Source organism: Peromyscus maniculatus, chromosome 6, assembly GCF_049852395.1.
Source record: "Peromyscus maniculatus bairdii isolate BWxNUB_F1_BW_parent chromosome 6, HU_Pman_BW_mat_3.1, whole genome shotgun sequence".
Classification (NCBI taxonomy): Eukaryota; Metazoa; Chordata; class Mammalia; order Rodentia; family Cricetidae; genus Peromyscus; species Peromyscus maniculatus.
This window is the reverse complement of record NC_134857.1, coordinates 73912987-73932507: the sequence shown is the minus strand read 5'-3', so window position 1 is coordinate 73932507 and position 19521 is coordinate 73912987. Positions and strand designations below refer to the sequence as shown.

General features: G+C 39.7%; 1 pseudogene; it reads left to right on the top strand.

The window, feature by feature from the left end:
* Nucleotides 1-9261: 9261 nt before the first annotated feature.
* LOC143274055 (speckle-type POZ protein pseudogene) lies at nt 9262-10341 on the top strand (annotated as a pseudogene).
* The last annotated feature ends 9180 nt before the right edge of the window (nt 10342-19521 follow it).

The window sequence follows — 19521 nt, the reverse complement described above, 5'->3', positions numbered from 1 at the left end:
GGATAAAGAAAACTTCGCCCATACCCAGCAGGAAGCAATTTTAAGAATACGATGCCCATATTCCCAAAGAGGTGGTTTTTTGGTCTTTTTAATGGGTTTTGGGTCTGGGATAATTTTCAGTATTTAGGGGAGTTGGTTACAAGTTATTGTCAAGGGTTAAGAAAAAGGCTAAGCAAAGGAGATTAGATTTAAGGTTCTTGTTTAAAAAAAAAAGAAAAAAAGAAAGAAAGAAAGAAAAAGACAATTACTAATACTTTACATTGGATTGAATTGTTTTATATGGTATACAAATTTGAAACTGATATTGTTAGAAAATGCTATATGTATATTTCTAATTGTATTTATACCATTCATTTAACAATGTAATACAAATTTCTGATCCTTGAATGTTATTATTACCAACTACTAGGATATAAAGAAATGAAAGTTAGTAGTTAGACATTACAATAGAACTTGTAGTCATATTAGATATGTTTTAAAAATTGAGCAGAGATGTTTTAGACAGGTCATTTTCAAACCCTTCAGAGATCTACAGAATATGGCAATTAAAATGTTTTAATAACTTAGAAAATTTTTCTTTTTTGAGACATGTCGGCTCCTGGCAGTACCAATCTACTTCAGAGAAAATATGGGCATTGAAGAAACTGTATACAGAGTCAACTTTCATTGTGGCCAAAGTTAGCCACTGGACAACAAAGTATCCTCGAATCAACAGGACAAAATGGACAGACAGGACACGAAACGAGGGACTACTGATTCTTGCCAAAACAAGTGTGGTTATGGCTTTATCAAAAGGCATCTTCTGAGGCCAGGACAATATGGCCCCATCCCTGAAGTGGCCTTCGCATCCGGAAAAGGTACGGTGCCCTTTTCTTCGAAGGCAGCTTAACAGGCAGAGGGCCGATGACTTCTGTTGTACAATGGAACAGCAGCTGAAAGCTCATGCCTCTCGAAAGTAGTCTGGCATTTAATAGAGGGATGTGGAGAAGAAGGGGATGCTGAGATGAAGCCATATATACACAGCCAAGAAGAATGGACAGCTGAATTTAAAAACTGTCAACAATTTCCAGAATTTAAAATCCTGAATCATGACAGGACACTAGTAGAATTCAGGTGTTTCTGGTACATGGACTGCTCTCACCCAATGTGAGGTTGAACTGTTGACCTTGTGTACATCCTACATCACAAATGAGTCTGTCAGATACACTAAGCCTATAGGCTGAAGATGATGCCCCAACACTGGGGAGAAACCTCAGGTGACTGCCCAGGCAGCTGGCTGTTTCTGTCACCTCACAAATTTTTTGGAAGTTGCTTGCATGCACTTCCTGTTTTTATTTTTGTTAGCTAATATTATTCCCTTCTTGGGTCTCTGAGGGAGTTGAAGATTAGTTAGTTATGGTTGAAGATTAGTTAGTTATAGTTGAAAATTAATTAGGATAGAAAGTGCATTAGATACATCTTAGATTTACCAAAATAGGATAGATAATGGAATTATTTCTCTGATTTGTCAAATACCTGGTTAGGTATTACTTGTATATATTGTATATAGTTATTGTACTTTTGTATATAGTTTTTCTTTTGTTAGTTATAACGTTTTGCTTTTTTTCTTTTTATTAAAATAGAAAAGGGGAAATGTGGTGGTAATCTAATTGTACTGAAATGTGATTTTGAATGTATGTTAATAAATAAAGTTGCCCAGGGGTCAGAGCTATTAAAGCCATAGCAAGAGTGTGGTGGTGGTGGTGGTGGTGGTGGTGGTGGTGGTGGTGGTGGTGGCACACGCCTTTAATCCCATAGATCTCTGTGTGTTCAGGGATACAGCCAGCATTGGAGACATATGCCTTTAAGACCTAGGGGGCTGTACATTCAGACAGTGACGAGGCAGTCACGTGTTTGGGTTTACAACCAATGAGAAGGCAGAATGACTGGAAAATCGACTTACAGACAGGAAGTAGCTCTCTTTTCGGGAAGCTGGGACACCGCAGGTGGAAGGGTGAGATTTTAGCTCTGAGCTCTGACCTCTCGGCTTTCTCTTTTACATTGTTTCTGTGATTCTTATTTAACAAGACGGTTAGTTACATCTACAGTCTGTATTTACAGGCTGACAATTACACTGGTTATTCAGGAACCTACTGTACCTTAGAGATTTTCTGGGGTAAGCTCTCAAGCACAGAGTCTATATTCTAAATTGACATAATTCTGTTAAAAAGAACAGTTATGGAGGCCAAACAGTAGGGGCAGAATATTTATAGTTTCCTCATCAGTATGGATGTTGATGGATTAGGCCCTTGTTTCTGTTTTGGCAGGTGGTGCTGTGTAGGTAAAGGATTTTGCAGCCTGAGTGGTACTTCCTCCATGGAATATGGTGACATCTCACACTTATTCTGGACACTGAAGCAGCTGGCCATGTGTTTCGGTATCGCTGAGGTTACGGATACCCGTTCACCAGGGGCTGCGGATTCAAAATAGAGACAAGAGACTGCAAGTCATTCGCCACGGCTGAATGCCGAATGCCAAATGCCGTTTATTGAAAGAGGGAGAAAACCTTAAATACAGGCTTACAGCACAATGGAGGATCCCCGGAGGGCAAAAGTTTGCTAGGGAATGTTCTACATTCTTGCACCTAAGCTGTTTACACCAAATGCAGGATACAGGAACAAAGAACCTCTGGTGATCCTTAGGTGAGAAGGAAACTGGCAGGGAATCTGAATAGGGAGGACTTCTGGTCAAGGTCGGCAAGCAAGGAGGCAGCCACTCACAGTTGGGGGCCAGGGCCCACAGGGCCCACAGGGTCCCCCTTTTTTACTAAAAATGAGCTTCTGACTTAGGTTGCATGGGACGTCAGCAGGTTACCTTAGCCGTCGTGGAGACACCTGCCCAGGTCACACAAATGCTCTGTCTTAGGTTGATGAGCGCCCCCCCCCCAGGCATTGCCCATCTCTGAATACTCATTATCATATAGACTCAACCAGGTGAGCTGTAGAGTAATTGCTGCCAAAGATCTCAAAGTGGCACTGGGCTTGCAATCTGTGCGACAGAAAAGACCAACAGAAGTCCTAACCCACCCATAGCCAGGAGGCTAAAGGCAATTGAAGCATTCCCTTTCTTAACGAGCCTTACTGCAAATTGGAGTCCTTGTAGGGTGATATCCCATAAGCAAATGGTACTTGAGTTTTAATAATTTTTACAACTTTCAAAGCCAATTTAAATGTATAATAGTAGAATTAAATTTATCGTGCCCAATAAGATGAAAGATTAACTAACTGTGGTAGCTACGTTTGCTGCCAGGGTCTCCATTGTGCTAGCTGTAGTAACCAATTATGAAATAGCAATTCCAGAAGCAATAGCAGCAGTGGCCACCACCGCTATAACAAAAATGGCAACAGCGATGTCAGAGTCTCTGGAGCGTGTGAGCATCATCTGTGTCTAACTGCCAAGGTCCACTGGCATGGATGCAGCTCCAGGAACACGAACCACCAAGGCCCATTTTTTCTTGATCCCAGCACTACTTAGGCTGGCAGCTCTGCAAAAGAACAACTAAGAACCATAAAGAAAACAAACCAAAAACAGCAAACAAGGAGCAGAACTAATGGTCTCAATAATGGCTACATTCAGGCTCACAAATTTTAAGGTAACTTCAAAAAGGATAGATGAATGTCAGGAGGCCAATAAATGTTTCACAGATCCATTCCTGAAAAGTAGGTACTACACCAGCTTGAAGAGGTTTGCAAAATGTGAAAAGGCTTAGCTGGCATGCTACTGTTAACAAATGAAGGTCATTGACCTTCAGAGTTATCCTTAATCTCCAAGGTGTGACACATTCTCAACATTTTTGAAAAAAGTTACCATACATTACCTTCTGAAGAATCCAACCACATGGCTAGAGTTCCTAGGCTTACATTAATGTTTGCCAAGGCTGGCCGTATTGCGCTCTCAATGCCCATTGGCATCAGAATGGGAGAGTTTTTCATGAAGGCCCAATAGGTCTCTGCCATGTTGGGATTCAGCTGCAGCCACAGGGCGCACACAGCATTCAGGAACCCAAAGAGGAACTTCATTGTCCTGCAGAAGGACACAAACTTGGGTCCCCTCCAAGTGCCAGTAGAAAGATCCTTCCATCGCACCAGAGGATGATTTGCAGCAGGAGCCCTCCAGTGCTTATCTGCAGCTGATACTCCAGCAGAATCCACCAATAAAAATTTTTTAATTAAAAAAAAGGGTAAGAATATAATGTGGAGAGGAGAGATGAGCCCCTAGCTCCCCCCTTTTTACTTTAGCAATATATGTTTTTAAGTTACGATGGCAGTATTCTACTATAGCCTGTCCTTGAACATTATAAGGAATACCAGTCTTATTAACAATAGAAAAGTCTTGCAGAATTTTGAAAATCCCGTACTGCTGTAGGCGGGATCATTATCAGTCTTTATGCATTTTGGCACTCCCATATAGGCAAAAGCATGAAGACAATGATTCTTTACATCTTTAATCTTTTCCCCTGAATGGGCAGAAGCAAAAATTAGAAAATATGTATCAATAGACACATGGACATATTGTAATTTTTTAAAGGAAGGCATGTGTTTGGCGTCTATCTGCCACCCATGATTAGGTAAAAGTCCTTGGGGATTAACTCCCAAATGAGGAACAGGTAAAAATTCAACACAAATAGGACATGATTTAACCATCTGGATGGCTTGTTCCCGGGTTATGCCTATATGATGACGAAGAGATCCAGCATTAAGATGATAACATTGATGCAACTGATTAGCCTTATCAAAGGCAGAACAAACTAATGTGACAGCCATATGAGTAATGGCACCAGCCCTCTGATTACCTTCACTTAGAGGTCCAGGCAATTGAGTATGAGCTCTAATATGGCCCACATAAAGGTTATGTGAGCGGGACCATATAAGTCCTTGTTCTTGCAATAAATTTTCATGAACGGGAGAAATGGATGGTATGTAGGCTGTTGTCTCCAAAGGCATAATGGCATGTGCCACATATTGACTCTCAGTATAAATATTTACACTCTCATCAGAAAACATCTGTAAAGCAAGCAACAGTGCCTGTACCTCTGCCATCTGGACATAAGTGCCCTGGACTTTCATTCTCTTTACTATGTTACCAGAAACCACCAAAGCAAAATCACATGAAGTGCCATCAGTAAATACCACACGGGCCTGAGGAATAGGAGTCATCTGTACTATCTTGGGAAATATAACAGGATGCAATTTAAAAAATTGACACACATCATTGGAGAGGTAGTGAGTATCAAACCGACCCTGCATGGAGCATGTCAATATGGTCCAATCATTATCATTAGCTTGCAACCATGCTAATTGAGACTGGGTGTATGGGATCACCACAATATCTGGCTCCTTACTAAAAGTTTGCACACTGATCTTGATTCCCTTAAATATAATCTGAGCAACAGCCTGTGGATAAGGAGTGATGATTTTTGCTGCAGAAGCTGGAGAATGTACCCATAGTATAGGACCTGTTTGCCAAAACACTCCAGTAGGTGAATGGGAAAAACAAAATATCAAATACAATAAGGGAGAAGAAAGATCTATATACTGCATGTGAGCCTGCTCCAGGGCCTCTTGCAGACATTGTAGGGCTACACGTCCTTCAGCTGTTAATTTATGGGGAGATAAAGGGTCAGGGTCGCCCTTTAAGACATCATACAAAGGGTGAAGCTGACCTGTTGGAATTTTTAAAGTGGACCGAAGCCACTGAATATTCCCCAGAAAGGTTTGGAAATCATTAAGCGTGCGTAGCTGATCCGTATGCAGTGTAATCTTTTGTGGGCATATGCCTGTGTATAACAATTCATGACCTAAATAATGATAGGGAAAAGATACCTGTACCTTTTCTGGGGCTATCTGTAAATTAGCTAGGTTAAGAACCTCTTGTAATTTAGAAAAGGCATCAAAAACAAGTTTTTTATCTTTAGCAGCCATTAATATATCATCCATGGAGTGAATTATATAAACACCTGGAAAAGCTTTTGGAACTGGAGCTAGGGCCAAAGATACATAAATTTGACATATAGTAGGGCTATTGGCCATTCCTTGAGGCAATACCACCCACTGATATATCTGATAAGGCTCCTTAAGATTTTCTGAAAGAACACTGATAGCAAAGTGAGGACTGTCCTCGGGATGCAAAGGAATGGTGAAGAAACAATCCCTCAAGTCAACCACAATTAAATGCCAATATTTAGGAAATGCCACAGGGCAAGCAAGCCAGGCTGTGTTGTTGCCATGAGAAGCATGGTTTTATTTACAGCTTTAAGATCTTGTAATAGCCTCCATTTTCCTGACTTCTTTTTAATAACAAATATATGTGAGTTCCAAGGTGAAGTGGAAACAATGATATTTCCAGCATCTAACCGTTCCTTAACTAATGTGTACGCAGCCTCCAATTTTTCCTTAGTAAGGGGCCATTGCTCTGCCCATACAAGGTAATCACTTTTCCAAGTGATTTTTATCGGTTGTATTATTGAAGGCTGCTGAGGTACCATATGCTCATGGTGCACTGACTCTCCTGTGTAACAGGGCCCAGACATTATCAGGCCCCCATGGGTAAGCACAACTGTCTCCATGAAGGAAGTACCATTCTAGGTGTAAAACCCAGCACTTTTGTAAAAAAAAAACAGTAACCCCTGCCACAGCTAAAACAAAGGCTTAATCCACCAAAGTCCATAGTTCTAGGAATATCTCTAAATGTTCAAACCTTGCTTCAAATATAGTAACATTTTTGGCTTCTGTAATGCCACTTTGGGCTATCTTCTTATTAACTGAAATTTGTCAACCCAGAATATGGGAATTTTGCTTAAAAGCCCACACTGAGAAAGGCCTAGTTGCTTCACTAGAATCCCAAATATCTCATGTGTTTGCCAGCTGACAAAGAAAGACTTTCTGTTTTCCCAAATCCATTTTCAAGCAATCTCTTCTCTCTCTCTCTCTCTCTCTCTCTCTCTCTCTCTCTCTCTCTCTCTCTCTCCCTCTCTCTATCTTTTTGTCTCTGTCTATATGTCTCTGTGTGTATTTCTCTGTGTGTGTCTTTGTGTTTTTCTGCAAGTCTTTCTACATGTTACTTTTAGTATTGTTTGCTGTATTGACTGTTGGATTTCTCTGGTGGGGACAGCACTGCTGTTTAAGACTTTGCCTTCTCCTTTTGGGAATCTAAATCACATTGGCTGTGCCATATTCCCCAGAGAACCACCTACCTGAAATAAAAGCTAAACTTGTTCCATTCCTGGAATGACAAACTATATGAAAAGATCTTGTACTTGAGATCCAGGCACGAGTCAGTTCTCCATTGAGAGAATTGCTCCCACTCTGGAGGAGCATGCTCATGGTAGCTCAGTTCTTACAGGTGCAGCACTTTACTTACAAATGAAGGGTCTTGCAGGAATTGTCTACCTTCATTACTAATGAGATATTTGAGGGAAGGGGTTTCTGCCACCCTGGCCCTATACACCTACAGAAAAGTCACAGAGGGGACTAGCTAGCCTCCTGCCAAAGGTTCCCAAATGAGGAACCAAAAATTCAGAGATCAAAACCAATGGATTGATTTATCCTGGATTGAGGGATGAGCAGCTTTAGAGCTAGACTTTCAGGAGAGCTAGGATGGGAATTGCTGAATTGATTGAATCACTGAATGAATTTTCCTGTCCTCTAGGCTTAGTGAGTCCCTCTAGACATGATGAACTAGAGAGAAAGTGATAGATGTGGGGAGCATTTTACAGATCACATTCTAAGAAGAACTGTTTCAAAACCCCTTCTTCAGTAACTGTTGAATACATTCTGCACCCTTTGAAAACCAGAATACCGTCTCACTTCGAAGGCCCATCAGAGTAAGCATAGAAGTTCAAAGTTTAAAGAGGACAGAACTCACCAGTGGGGGATGAAAATTATGAGGTACTGAGAAACTGAATCATGGCAGTCTGTTTCATGGAAATGAGAACTTGGGATCTTCTCATAGCACACACTAAGTGGATCGAGTACAGTTTTTCCAAGAATTATGTGAGGGGGAAGGGCAAAATCACCAATGAAAGTGTGTGGAGCCATCCCAGGGAATGTGAGTCTGGATGAAAGAAGCCTGCCACTTTCAGAGTTGCTGCCTGGCTCTGCTTTTTGATCACCATATATGAATTCTTCCACCCTGAACTCCATGTTGTGAACACTGAGACCCCTGACAGGGTAAGGAAGCACCTCTTTCCCATCATGATAGTGGGAAAAATTTGTGTAAAACCCTGGGAAGAGGAAATAACAGCTGTGTAGGAATGGACACCATCCCTATTTTATTTAAGATGAACAAAAATAAGCAAAATACACTTGTGCTGGTTTTTGTGGGTTCCCAACTTAACAAGATATGGAATTAACTAAAACCCTAAAATGGAGGTCACAACAGAGAGAAGAGTTTTGCTTCATTTGAAGTAGATAGATCCACTTCAAGGACAGATTTTGGAGGTAAAATGACTCAAATTTTTAATCCGGATCTCAGAGCCTGAAGACACACCCCTTTAATCCAGATCTTGAGGTTGGAAGACACACCCTAAATGTGGCCACACCCTGTGCTGGACACCTATAAAAGGACATGGAAGCAGGAAGCTTTTGCTATTTTCCTGCTTGCCCTCACCTTGCAGCAAGTCCATCCCTTCCCTGGCAATAGAGAATTTTTGGAACTCCAGCATATATTGAAGACCAGCAGACACATCCAAAGTCCTGGACTGAGTAAGTACTGGAATCTTGGTCTTTCCCTTCATAGGTAGTGTGGGATTAGCAGGACTGCAGCCCAAATTCATTCTAATAAATCACCTTTGATGATATATATATATGTATATATCAATATATATATATATACAAATATATTCCTTGTATATATTTTGTTCCTCTAGAGAACCCTAGTGCAACATTTTTTATATGAATTAATAGAATGAGTGATCCAAACTATCCAAAAGCTATGTATAATTGTCAAAACAAGTTACCTATTGACCTAAGATTCAATCTAGGAAATAATGGAGTGATATAAGGGTATCAAGTAGCCTAGACAGTGTTCTCTGAAATTAGCATTGATATCTGGATAGAAAATATCAGAGACCAAACTTTTCAGCCTTGTAGAAGAGGGAACAGATGAGAAACAAAAACTAAAATCAAAATCCTGTCTGTTATTGCGTCTCACAGGGTAAAGAGAAATCAATTGCTAGTTCTTCATTGTCAATCCAGTTGAACATTCAAACTACCTGCAGGAGAAATGGCAGGAAATGAGATCGCTCAGAGATCGGACCACACAAAAATCAGCGATCAGGACTTTTCTTACAGATGGACCATCAGCAACTTCCCTTTCATTGCTGAGGAAATGCGGCAAAACATTAGAAGCCCCACTTTCTCAATAGGAGCCAATGACAAATGGTGTTTGAGAGTACACCCGAACGGAGTCGATGAACAAAGTGCAGATTACCTGTCAGTTTACCTAGTGTTGCTCAACTGCCTAAAGAGTCATGTTTGGGCAAAGTTCCAGTTCTGGATCATAAGTGCAGAAGGAGAGAAAACGAAAGTCAAGAAGAGCCCAAGAGCCTTTAGGTTAGTGCCAGGCCAAGACTGGGGTTACAAAAAGTATATTCTTCGAGATTTTCTCTTGTCCCATGCATTTTGGCTTCTCCCAGATGACCAGCTCACCCTTGTCTGCAAGGTGAGTGTGGCTCCGGTCTCTTTGAGCCTCTCTGACCAGAAAAAGAAGCCAGGAATTCTGGTCCCCAGATGCACATTGGCAGATGAGCTAGGAGAGCTGTGGAAGAATTCCCAATTCACAGACTGCTGCCTAGTGGTAGCTGGCCACGAATTTCGGGCTCACAAGGCCATCTTAGCAGCTCGCTCTCCAGTTTTCAGAGCCATGTTTCAACATGATATGGAGGAGAGCAGAAAGAATCGCGTTGAGATCCCTGACCTGGAGCCACAAGTCTTCAAGTTAATGATGGACTTCATTTACACAGGAACAGCCCCAGACCTCAATAGCATGGCAGCTGCCTTGCTGGCAGCTGCTGACAAGTATGGCTTGGAGCGTTTGAAGGTCATGTGTGAGGATGCCCTCTTCAGGGACCTCTCTGTGGAGAATGCTGCCCACACTCTCTTCCTGGCTGACCTCCACAGCTCAGGGCAGCTGAAAACCCAGACACTGGATTTCATTACAGCTCATGCTTCTGAGGTCTCTGAGACCTCAGACTGGAAGACAATGGTGGGCTTATATCCCCACTTAGTAGTTGAAACTTATGGTTCCAGGCCTGCTCACTGCCCTTTCCTGGAGCACCCTATTAAATGCTTGAAGCGATCCTAGGACCTGGCAAACCTTGTCCTATACTTGTCTCCCAGAAACAGCAGTCATGGTGTTACCAATGATACAATGATAGACTATGGCATGTGTGGAAAGTTTCCAGTGAAACTAGGGAAAAACTGCATGGTGGCTGAGTCGTAATACAGAGATGTAAAGGAGTCAATGTCAGGTTGAGGGAGGGGGGAGCCTTGGACTCTGGTACAGTCTGCACAGCCTCTACCCTGTTGTTATACTGCTTTGATTTTTATCTAAGGAGTTAGAATCTGAAATTCATTTTAACTGTTGGCATCGAGTACATTACAACAGGGTTTCTTTGGAGAAACCTCTCTGGATTGGACTGAGCAGAAGTTATGATCAAGGACACAGAAAGGAGAAAACAAACATGAGTGTTTGATTACAAGGGAAGCAAAGATAATGAAGAAGGTTTTTTCCAAACTCAGTGTTTGGGACAGGAGAGAGGACTCAGTTGGCAAAAGCAATTGCTGCTCTTTCAGAGAACCTTTTGTTCAGTTCTCCTCTTTTCTCCATGGACACATCCATCCCAAATAAATAAAATACCCAAATAAAATATCAAATGAATAAAAATTGTAAAATCAGCTTATGGATTCCAGTGGTGTTTCTGTTTAAAATGGCCATTTAATCCATCCAACTGTGCTCAGCTATAGAAGTTGGTGCAGTGTCTTCACACACACACACACAAACAATCAATGAGACAATACTTAATGAATTCTGTTACACTTAGAGATTGGTGCCTAGTCCAGTATACATCACTTGGGAGCAGATACTGATATTTACAGCCAAACATTAAGCAGAACTCAATGAACCTCAAGGAAGAGAGGAATGCAGGGTTGTAGGAGGCATCAAAGACACAAGGGTACAGAATTCACAGAGTATGGTGTTATTTTAGTTGTACTGAAATGTTATTTTAATTTTATGTTAATAAATAAAGTTGCCCTGGGGTCAGAGCTATTAGAGCCATAGCAAGAGCGTGGTGGTTAGAAGAGCTAGGTAGATTTCTGTGTGTTCAGGGATACAGCCAGTATTGGAGACATACGCCTTTAAGACCTGGAGGGCGGTACTTACAGGCAGTGATGAGGCAGTCATGTGGTTGGGTTTACAACCAATGAGAAGGCAGAACAGAAAGACTATTTAAACACAGACAAACAGGAAGTAGCTCTTGCAGGGAAGTTAGGAGCACTGCAGGAGGTAAGATTTTATCTCTGAGCTCTGACCTCTCGGTTTTCTCTTTTACATTGGCTCTGTGTTTCTTATTTTAATAAGACGATTGGTTACATCTACATCTGGTGCCCAACGTGGGGCAAATCCATTAAAAAGTGCTTGGAGCCGGAGCAGCCGGCTCCCTAGCCCCGGCCCAGGTCTGCTTGGGCTCAGGCCGGACTGTGAGCTGCTTGCTTAAAGCCAGTGCTACAAACAACTCAGGCCTGCCCTGCTAAACAGGGCCCCTGCCTGTAAAGCCAAGCCTTGACTCGGCTCAAGAGGAAACAAGTGGCTGGATTTAAGCTTTAGCCAGCTATGCTTTCACTTTCACTTTCGCTTTCACTTTCGCTTTTGCTTTCTCACTGTCTCTCTGTTTCTCTCTCTCTCTCTCTCTCTCTCTCTCTCTCTCTCTCTGGATTCACACTTAGGACACTAGGTGGCTCTTTTGAAATTCGCTGGGATTTCTACTGTTCTACGCAGATTTGGTAAGTCATAAAGGAAACTATTTAAAAGAAATTTTTTTTTTCCACATTTAAAAAGAATGGGTTTCCTGTGTACATTGGAAGAATGGGTTTTGTTTGAAATTTTAGGCAGTCTGACAATGGAACAACTATATGAAAAGATTAGTATTATGGGAATTATGCAGTTTATCACCATGCTTATTCTCATTTTACTATTTAAAAAGATAGTCGATTTAAGTGCCAGGATAACAGCTTTAGAAAAACCTGTTAAACCTGTAAAAATTCAGACAGGAGAAATTAACAGTGAAGTTGGTTCAAGTTTGGATCATAAGGTTACAGAAAGAAAGCCTGTTTTCACACAGTCACCCTTAATTTATCCTGTAACCGTACAGCAGATGCCTGATCAAATGGCTACACAAAATATTTGGGCTCCAATTGAACTGATGGATTTAAAAAGGTTTAAGGAGGCAATAGTATCTTATGGCATGCATTCCCCATATGTAAAGCAAATGTTAAACTCTTGGTCAACATATAATAGGATTATACCACAGGACTGGCAGGACCTTGCACAAGCTGTTCTGGAACCCAGCCAGAGACTTCAATTTCTAACGTGGTTTAAGGAGGAAGCTAGAAACGTAGAAAAACAATGGACGGATAAAGGAATACAAGTTTGTCAGGATCAGCTTATTGGAGAAGGCCAATATGCTTCAATACAAACACAATGTTTATATGATGTTCAAACCCTAATTTTATGTCGAATGGCAGCCTTGAATGCATGGGACAGAGTTGAGGAACCAGGAAAAAAACCTGAGTCATTCACAAAGGTTATGCAAGGCCCAAAAGAATCTTTCACAGATTTTTTTAGAAAGACTGGCTTCAGCAGTAAACAAAATGGTCTCAGGATCAGAAGCTAGTAAGGCAATAATTGAAGCTTTGGCATTTGAGAATGCGAATGCAGCATGCAAAAGAATAATCAGGCCGTTAAAGGCAAGATCTGTACCTTTGGAAGATTGGATTAGAGAAACAATTAATGTTGAGGTTGATGAGCATGATGATACGTGGGTAGGAGAAGTAATTTCAAAAGGTTTGAGGAGTGTTAGATGTTTTGGGTGTGGAAAGCAAGGGCATTTTAAAAGGGACTGTAAACAGGTCATTCCTAGAAGCAATGTTTCTTCAAGGAACAATGGCAACAGAATGCCCCTTCCTTCTGGAGTATGCAGAAGGTGTGGTAAGGGAAAACACTGGACCAATGAATGTAGATCAACAAAGGACAGACAGGGTAATCCTTTGCCTCAGTTTTCGGGAAACTCCCGGAGGGGCCTCATGCAGGCCCCCATTGCAAAACCAGTTCAAACCTTTCCTGCAGCTGTAGAGGAAATCCCTGCTCTGAGAGATTAAATAACCAAATGACTATTGGAATAAATCATGCTGGTCAGGATGATGAAACAGAGAGAATAGAAAATTCAGGAGAAAACATAAAGAAAATTTTTTGGCAAACTTCTATTAATGAACAGAGACCAAAATTAATTATAAAAATAAATGGTGTTTGGTTGTCTGGTCTGGTAGACACAGGTGCGGACGTTACCATAATTGCACCAGAATTTTGGCATCCAGCTTGGCCTCTTCAGGAGGTAAACGTTCAACTGTTAGGAATTGGGACATTATCTCAGGTGAAACAGAGTGCAAGATGGCTGGAATGTATAGGTCCAGAAGGACAGAGAGGAAAATTAAAACCATATGTGGCTAACATAGCTATGAACCTGTGGGGTCGAGACTTGTTGCAACAATGGAATACTCAGATTAAAATCCCTCCAATCTCAGAAACAAATCATAAACTAGTACATGTTTCTGAGAGAAATATTAGAAGGCATTATTTTGAGTGGTCACCAGCCATCCATATTATACAAGAACAGGGCACAACAACTGATAATCTTCCAAAAATACCAACAGCTCTACCTTTAAAATGGTTAACAGACAAGCCTGTATGGGTTCAGCAATGGCCTTTAACAACAGAGAAACTCCAGGCTTTAGAAGAGCTGGTAGAAGAACAGTTAAATGCTCAGCATATTGAACAGTCAACCAGCCCTTGGAATTCTCCTGTATTTGTTATTAAAAAGAAATCTGGTAAATGGAGAATGGTAACAGACCTTAGAGCAATTAACAAAGTAATTCAGCCAATGGGCTCTCTACAATCTGGAATTCCTTTGCCTACTCTGTTACCAAAAGGATGGCCTCTCATAGTTATTGATTTAAAAGACTGTTTCTTTTCAATACCCTTACAAGAAAAAGACAAAGAAAGATTTGCTTTCACAGTGCCTACTTATAATAATTCTCAACCGGTTAAAAGATTTCAATGGAGGGTCCTCCCACAGGGAATGATAAATAGCCCAACACTGTGCCAATATTTTGTACAACAGCCATTGGAAGTGATACGTAAAAAATTTCCTAAATCTATAATTTATCATTATATGGATGATATTTTACTAGCTGACTCAAATGCAGATACTTTAGAAAGAATGTTTGAAGAAGTAAAGAAAATTTTGCCTTGCTGGGGATTACAAATTGCTCCTGAAAAGATACAAAGAGGAGATTCTATTAATTATTTAGGATATAAAATAGAGCTACAAAAAATTAGACCCCAAAAGGTGCAAATTAGGAGAGATAGACTACAGACTCTTAATGACGTTCAAAGATTATTTGGAGATATTTCTCATCTACGAACTATTGTTGGGGTAAAAAATGATGAACTGACTAATTTGTTCAAAACCTTAGAAGGTGACAAGGACTTAAATAGTCCAAGAGAATTATCACCTGAAGCTGAGAAAGAATTGGCCTTGGTAGAAAAGAAAGTACATGAAGGACACGTGGATCGTATTGATCCAAAGCTGGATTGCATTTTGGTTATTTTACCTTCTAGGCATTCCCCTACTGGAATATTAATGCAGAGGGAAGATATTATATTGGAATGGATATTCTTACCAAATAAACCAAATAAAAAATTAAAAACTTATGGGGAAAAAATCTCTGACTTGATTTGGAAAGGAAAATTGAGACTTCGTCAATTAGCAGGATAGACCCAGCAGAAATTGTACCTTTAACTAAGGAGGACATTGAAAAATTATGGACAGAAAGTGAACCTTGGCAAAGAGCTTGCAGTAATTTTTTGGGAGAAATTAACAGCAAATATCCCAAAACAACAGAATTGAATTTATAAAGAGAGCTGATTGGATCTTGCCTCGAATTGTACGGCAAAAACCCATATCTGGAGTTCGTACATTTTATACAGATGCCAACAAACAAGGAAAGGCAGGTTACAAATCAGAAAATTTAAGTAAAGTGGTACAAAGTCCTTATAATTCAGTGCAAAAATCAGAATTGTATGCTATTCTGTTGGTATTAATGGATTTTTCAGAACCTCTCAACATAGTAACTGACTCTCAGTATGCTGAAAGAGTGGTATTACATATTGAGACTGCAGAATTTATCCCTGATGCTTCATAATTAACTTCACTATTTATTCAATTACAAGATACAATCAGGAAAAGGAGTCATCCTTTATATATAACTCACATCCGATCTCATACTGGTCTGCCAGGCCCTTTAGCACAAGGCAATGATGAGATTGATAAATTATTGATAGGAAATGTGCTGGAGGCCTCAGAATTTCATAAAAAACATCATGTCAATAGTAAAGGTTTAAAAAAAGATTTTTCCATAACCTGGCAACAAGCCAAAGAAATAGTAAAGAAATGTCCTACTTGTTCCTTCTATAATCAAACGCCATTACCAGCAGGATGTAACCCAAAGGGTACTCAGAGGAATGAAATCTGGCAGATGGATGTGTTTCACTTTGCAGAATTTGGAAAATTGAAATATGTACACCACACCATTGATACTTATTCAGGATTTCAATGGGCAACTGCTCTGAGTTCTGAAAAAGCTGATTCTGTAATCACTCATTTGCTAGAAGTTATGGCCATCATGGGTATACCTGCACAAATCAAAACTGACAATGCTCCATCATATGTCTCTGTTAAAATGAAACAGTTTTTTGATTATTACAAAAGAAAGCATATTACAGGTATACCACATAATCCTACAGGTCAAGCAGTTTTAGAAAGAGCAAACAGAACTCTAAAGGATATGCTAAATAAACAGAAAGGAGTAACAAAAACCCCCAGAAATAGACTGCATAATGCTCTATTAACTTTGAATTTTCTGAATGCCAATGAGAAAGGAACAACAGCTGCAGAGAGACATTGGGTAATAGAAAAAGCTACAGAATTAAATCAGCCTATATACTTTAAGGATGTGCTGACCTCAGAATGGAAACCAGGGTATGTATTACGTTGGGGACGAGGTTTTGCTTTTGTTTCTACAGGAGAAGATAAGCTGTGGATACCATCAAAATTGATAAAGGTTTGATTTGAACAAGAGAAACCTCTTAATTAGAGGAGGTGATAGTTCATCAACCAGCATGAACATCCAATTTAAACTAACTTGTACCAGTAACACATGCCTTTTCATTTAATCAGATAATAACTTGCCAAAAAGGAACATCCCCAAAATTAGTCTTGGGAAAAGGTTTTTGTTTTTTGTCTTTTAGGAGGATGAAGGTTAAGGAATCTGAAGAACACAAGACAAATGAGACAACTGAAGAAAAGGGACAAATCATCTATCCCAGGAAACAGAGTGAAATGGCGTATGGGTATATATTATCTAAAAAAAAAAAAATTTTATGTCTTCTTAAATGTTTGTTTCTGCTTTTCTCTAAAGATTTAACACTATTGGTCTTCTAATAGTCCCAGTTCAATTAAAATTTAAAGCTGACTTTGGAGTTGGAGAATGGCTCTCTCCTTCTTTAAACTCAAGCATGTTGTTAAAAGGAAAATACAAACTCCCTGTATCATGCCAGAATAAAAGAGCCATTTTCTGTTGTGGGACAGGTCAAAAGCCAAATTAATTAAGGGACTATTCTATTACTAATCTCAACTCTTTGATTCTATTCTGATTCTTTAAACTTTTCTTAAATTATAAATTTTATATCAAAATTTATAAGATTAATATATACATATACATTTTAAACTTTGTTAAGATAGGAATGGTCATATAGAGTACTAACTAATTCTAGAAAAAAGGCTTCAATTAGCTGCATATATATGTCTTTGTGTTCGAGTCTCTTATCAGTTTTCTGCAGGAAATCACAGCCAGGCCTAACATCAACTGAAGTCTCCAGGAAGAAGATGGGGCCCCACAACAACAATAACAACAATTCCACGTGGACAATAATAATATCACTAAACTGACAAACATCATCTACAGATCAGCTTTGAACTACAAGGTGCTCAGGGCAATTTTGAGATGACTAGCTGAGATGATCCAGTCTCACAGACTACTTGAATAAGGACTTGAGATAAACCCTGAACTTTGGCTTTATACACAGACTGGATAATAATGAAGGATATAGTTACCTTTCCTAGAATTTGACAATTAACCTAAATTTTTCTTTCAGGATAAAGATAACTTCGCCCATACCCAGCAGGAAGCCATTTTAAGAATATGACACCCACATTGCCAAAGAAGTGGTGTAGGGCAGGTGGTTTTTTGGTTCTTTTAATGGGTTTTGGGTCTGGGATAATTTTCATTGTTTAGGGGGGTTGGTTACAAGTTGTTGTCAAGGGTTAGGAAAAAGGCTAAGCAAAGGAGATTAGATTAAAGGTTCTTGTTTAAAAAAAAAGAAAGAAAGAAAGAAAGAAAGAAAGAAAAGAAAAGAAAAAGATAATTACTAGTTTTAAATACTTTACATTATTACCAACTATTAGGATATAAAGAAATGAAAGTTAGTAGTTATAGACATTACAATAGAAATTGTAGTCATATTAGATACGTTTTAAAAATTGAGCAGATATGTTTTAGACAGGTCATTTTCAAACCCTTCAGAGATCTACCGAATATGGCATTTAAAATGTTTTAATAACTTAGAAATTTTTCTTTTTTGAGACATGTCGGCTCCTGGCAGTACCAATCTACTTCAGAGAAAATATGGGCATTGAAGAAACTGCATATGGAGTTAACTTTCATTGTGGCAAAAGTTAGCCACTGGACAACAAAGTATCCTCAAATCAACAGGACAAAATGGACAGACAGAACACGAAACAAAGGACTACCGATTCCTGCCAAAACAAGTGTGGTTATGGCTTTATCAAAAGGCATCTTCTGAGGCCAGGACAATATGGCACCATCCCTGAAGTGGACTTCACAATCTGGAAAAGGTACAGTGTCCTTTTCTTTGAAGGCAGCTGAACAGGCAGTGGGCCGATGGCTTCTGTTGTGCAATGGAACAGCAACTGAAAGCTCACGCCTCTCAATAGTAGACTGGCATTTAATAGAGGGATGTGGAGAAGAAGGGGATGCTGAGATGAAGCCATATATACACAGCCAAGAAGAATGGACAGCTGAATTCAAAAACCATCAACAATTTCCAGAATTTAAAATCCTGAATCATGACAGGACACTAGTAGAATTCAGGTGTTTCTGGTACGTGGACTGCTCTCACCCAATGTGAGGTTGAACTGTTGACCTTGTGTACAACCTACTTCACAAATGAGTCTGTCAGATACGATAAGCCTATAGGCTGAAGAAGATGCCCCAACACTGCGGAGAAACCTCAGGTGACTTTCCAGGCAGCTGGCTGTTTCTGTCAACTCAAAAAATTTTTGGAAGTTGCTTTTGTGCACTTCTTGTTTTTATTTTTGTTAGCTAATATTATTTCCTTCTTGGGTCTCTGAGGGAGTTGAAGATTAGTTAATTATAGTTGAAGATTAATTAGGATAGAAAGTGAATTAGATACATTTTGGACTTACTAAAATAGGATAGATAAGGGAATTATTTTCTCTGATTTGTCAAATACAAATGGACTAGACATTGTTTAGGTATTTGTTACTTGTATATATTGTATATGGTTATTGTACTTTTGTATATAGTTTTTCTTTTGTTAGTTATAACCTTTTGCCTTTTTTCTTTTTATTAAAATAGAAAAGGGGAAATATGGTGATATTTTATTTGTACTGAAATGTTATTTTAATTTTATGTTAATAAATAAAGTTGCCCTGGGGTCAGAGCTATTAGAGCCATAGCAAGAGCATGGTGGTTAGAAGAGCTAGGTAGATTTCTGTGTGTTCAGGGATACAGCCAGTATTGGAGACATACGCCTTTAAGACCTGGAGGGCGGTACTTACAGGCAGTGATGAGGCAGTCATGTGGTTGGGTTTACAACCAATGAGAAGGCAGAACAGAAAGACTATTTAAACACAGACAAACAGGAAGTAGCTCTTGCAGGGAAGTTAGGAGCACTGCAGGAGGTAAGATTTTATCTCTGAGCTCTGACCTCTCGGTTTTCTCTTTTACATTGGCTCTGTGTTTCTTATTTTAATAAGACGATTGGTTACATCTACACACAGAGTCCACTAACAGGCTTCATAGGGGCTCACAGAGACTGAAGAGA